Consider the following 4,453-nt stretch of genomic DNA (forward strand, 5'->3'; position numbering starts at 1 on the left):
GCCTTGGGTCCAGCTGGCCTTCTCCAGGTAATAGCCCTGTCATTGCCATGACTCAAGTCTAGACAATAGAAACTTTGCTCAACAGAGCCATTTAAGGAATTCATAAAAGTTAACAGAACTTGAGAGGCCCCAAAGTAAAACATATGTATTATTATTATGTGAAGAAGCAAGTTTCTTAGAGGTATTGCTTAGCAACATGCTTTCTTGGTAAGCTCCTGAAACTTTCTCTCCCTTTGTGATATTAAAAAAGAAAAGAACTCTGGCAGAAGGTCTTGCATAATTTTTTCCCTGCCAAGGTGAATTCTAAGATAGGCATTTTGTAGTAAATGTTCTTGTTTGCAATAATTGCTTCCCTGGCATTGGGATATAATGCTGCCAGTTCCTTTAATCTAAGTTGTATATGTTTCAATATCTGACCATTCAAGCCATTGTAACAAGAGACACAAAAAGAAATTACTTTGGCCGGTTTCCTGAGATGTTAGGATAGATGCTGTCATTTATAGCCATCGGTTAGAAGAAATCTCTTGAAATTGCAGGGAAGTCTGTTCCTGGAACCTTATCTGTTTTATTGCAACATGATGGGATATGAACCCCATCCCACATTGTGTTTCCATCCACTGATTGACTTGGCTTTTAATCTTAAGTGATAACAACAAATAAAAATACTCAATGAATTACCATTAGTCATCATATAAAAAGCCCAAATGTAATTTTTTTCACTGAAATTGAATTTTTATTCTAAGTGATTGTATTGGCTAGAAAGACAACAGCTAAAACTCAAAACAATTTGCTTAATTAGAAATTAAAAGTAGTTGACTTACAGGAGCGCCAACAGTGAGGAGACAGCCTTGGCACTCTGATAATGGCTATAACCAAGGAAACAAAAAAAAATAATCAATGTCCTCCTAATACACAATTGGTTATGCAGCATTTATAGCAATAACATAAAAGAAAAGACAGAGAGTAAAATAAAGAAGAGAAGGGAAAAAAAAACACAAAAATTCCAAACATCAGAAATTAGTATTCCCTTAAGAACACAGTAGTGTAGGCGTTTGGTTGCAAAATTTTCACAATTCTTAAAATGGGAGTCTTTAAAAGTATTTCTTCAAATTCAAAAGCTAAAAAAAAAAATGCGAAGAGGGAACAGTTACACTGGCTTAGGAGATCTGCCGCCTGTGGTGAAGACGACAGTCAGTCCTGCTTCCAAAGCAAGAGCCAGGCGGCGAGCCGGGCGAGCTGAACAGAGAGCGCTGACCCCGCTGCCTGGACAAGGACGCACTGGGCCGACTCCTGGTAACCAGAAGCCAGGCTACCGCTCCTCCTGACTGAGGCTCAGGTTGCCTTTCTGCACCTCCAGTTCCTGGGCGCTGACCATCGACGGGTCATGGCCGTGTATTTGGTTCCGTGAAATTGCAGCAAATTGTATCTGCACATAAAGATTCACCTCTGCGCTTCGGCTCAGGTACGGGAAATTGCCTTAAGATGTGCTCTCTGAGCGTTTGGATATAGTTTGTACTTTTCTTCTTTAGCTTTGGTTGAAAATGCACTCTGGTCAAGCACATCCATAATGCTTACAGGGATGTCCCGAATTTTATGAGGCTCCACATAAGAATTTTGACAATTCAGGGTAAGTCTGGAGGCCAGTTCACTCTGACCCAAACTTTCTAACCTGTCCACCATGAAATCGATGGCATCAGCCATTATAGGGTCTACTGGCCCAGATGAAAAATTTCCAAGGACTATTTTTTTTTTTTTTGCATAAATGCTGGCATCAGCCAAAAGCTGTTTGCAGTCCAAGTTTGGTTAAAGATAGAAGTGTCACTTTTGGGGGGTTACAGAGGATGAGGGAATGGACTCTGGGAGACTTGTGAGTATATTCAGCAAATTTCTGGGCCAAAAAGCCTCCCAGGGAAGCCCCCAAAAGATGAACTTTATCTAACTGTAGATACCTAAAAGTTTTCTGAATCCATCACAGAATCCAAGATGGTCCCAATAAACTGTATTCTACAAAGCTGTAACTCAGTTACCCTATCCAGTCAGAGCCAAAATATGCCGGGAAAACACATCCACAGTTCCACTCACTGGGGGAAGGCGGGGGGGAGAAAAAGGATTGGACACCTGATATTTCCAGGACCTGCATCATAAAGCGACCGTATCTTATTGTCGTCATCATCTACGATAATCTTTTAAAGGGAAACTATACTTCTAAACCAGTTATAATCAGGAGAGACTTTAATCTCTCCCATGATTAGCTGAAATGGACGTTAACCCTGCCGTGGTCGCCCCAGGGCCTTTCCTTCCCAAGGCAGCTTTTCCCCCCAGTACAGGTGGGAGTTGGGGAGGAGGTTGGGCTGGGAGTTCTGGCCAGTGGCCGGGGCGCTCCCAAATTGTCATTTTAAACTAAAAAAAGAAATTCAACCAAAATAGAAATTGCCCTTGATGCTTATGGGCCCAATAATCACAGCTGGAGGTCTCCCTTAAAATATGATTCTGCCCCCAAGTCAGGAAGAGCAGGGGACCATCTAGCAAGATCCGCAGTTGACTGTACTCATGCTTTGTCCCCACATATGGCCTCAGGGTTTCCCTCTCTTGGCAAATATAATTCCTCTAGGAATTGACCTGGTGTTTCAATAGAAGTTTCACTTTACTAGTCCACTGTGCCCAAACAACAAGGTGATCTTCTCAATAAAGCCAAATAATGGGTCTGTTAAGCAAAGAGATCATTTGGGCCAAATGTCTGATCAGCTTTTACTTAAATTTGTACCAGTTCTTTCATTTCTAAACACTTATGAATGACTTAGTTTATACCAGGTAATATTCTAGGTCTTGGAATTTCAGTGATAAATTGATAGACAAACTTCTGGCCCTCGTGGTATGTATATTCTAGGGGGGAGAGGCACAACACAGAAATTTGTTTAAAGAAGAAATAAAGAAGGAGATGAAGGAAGAATGGGAGGGAGAGAGGAAGGAATGAAGGGAGAAAGAATGTAGAGAGAGAGAAGAAGAGAGAAAGAAAATAACAACTATGAAGGAAACAAGGATGGGATAGGGATAAGTGTGTCAAATCAGGGCTTTTATATATATCACCCCCACCACTGTAACTCAGAGGATCTTGCAAGTTAGAGCCACCTGGTTTTATTGGTGAGAGACGGAGATTGAAACATGGTTTCTCAAGATTAAAAACATAATTTCACTGATTGGTCATGGCCATGTGGGTCTTTGCAATAATCCTGAAAGAATGTAACACAAGACTCCCCACCCCTTTGTAATATAGAAAGTTTTCAGTTCCAATTTTAAGCCCCTTGATGAGTCATAACTGAAATTATCATATGAGTGGTTCTGGAATGTCCTGCAAACACCTTTAAAGCTACTAAGAATTCCCCAAACTTATTTACATAAGGAGAATTTTTTCTTGTCCTGCCTATTAACCTCCCACTTTATTTCTATTATGTTGTTTATCATGTGCTAGGATGGTTAGTGGAAGAAACTTCATTAAGCAAAAACAATCTTTCCTAAAAAGTCCTTCTCCTGACACCATACCCTCTCTGTTTACCTTCTCTTTACAGCTTACCTTCTTGAAAGAGTTGCCTTTATTTCCAGTAGCCAATTTCTCATCTTGTACTTATTCCTCAATCTACTCCAAAAGGACTTCTGAAATTACCAAGCCTGCATTACATTGTTTGGTATGATGGCCAATAACCATCATATTTATAACTCCAATGGCCAACCTTCAGCTCTCCATTATTTGACCTCAGTGGCACTCTTGGTATTGACTGGCCACTTCCTCCCTTCTTGAAACACTCTTTCCCTTTGGCTTCTGTGACATGGCATCTTCCTTATGTTTCTCTAATATCTCTGTCCATTCCCTCTTTAGGGCATTAAATATTGGAATTATTCAAGGATTACTCATAGGCCCCCTCTACTTTTCTCTTGGTACTTCTTTTCCTCTACACTTTTGCATAGGCTGTCTCATCCTTATGCATGGCTTCGCTTATTACATATACATAATGGCACAGTAATATAAATCTTCAGCCTAGCTTCCAACACATAAATCCAACTCCTCACATGAAATCTCCACTTGGATTCTTCTAGGTACCTTGAACTCAGCACATCCCAAATGCCCAATTTAGTCCCTTTCCAGTATCCTCTGTCTCAGTGAATAACACCTCTACCCATCCAGTTGCATAAGCCAGAATCCTGGAAGCCAAACTTGACCTCCTCTTCCTTACATTTCCATAGCCAATCTATCAGCAAGCTCTCTCACCTCCCAAATCAGTATACTTCTCTCTTTCCAGTGGCACAGTCTTAGTCTTTGACCATAATTTCTCATTTGTCTCCACTTTGCAGTTAACCAGGTTAGTTTCAAAATGAAAACTGATCATGCCTCCTGCCTGCTTTTAGGTTGAAGATAAAAATCTTTAAGGTTTTAAAAGGTCCTTCTTGTGTTTATTCA

The 4,453-nt window shown here is 40.6% G+C and overlaps 1 pseudogene; it reads right to left on the bottom strand.

Annotated features, from left to right (window-relative positions):
* Positions 1–1,309: 1,309 nt before the first annotated feature.
* Positions 1,310–2,275, bottom strand: LOC101446144 (maspardin-like; annotated as a pseudogene).
* Between the last annotated feature and the right edge of the window lie 2,178 nt (positions 2,276–4,453).

Source organism: Dasypus novemcinctus, chromosome 2, assembly GCF_030445035.2.
Source record: "Dasypus novemcinctus isolate mDasNov1 chromosome 2, mDasNov1.1.hap2, whole genome shotgun sequence".
Classification (NCBI taxonomy): domain Eukaryota; kingdom Metazoa; phylum Chordata; class Mammalia; order Cingulata; family Dasypodidae; genus Dasypus; species Dasypus novemcinctus.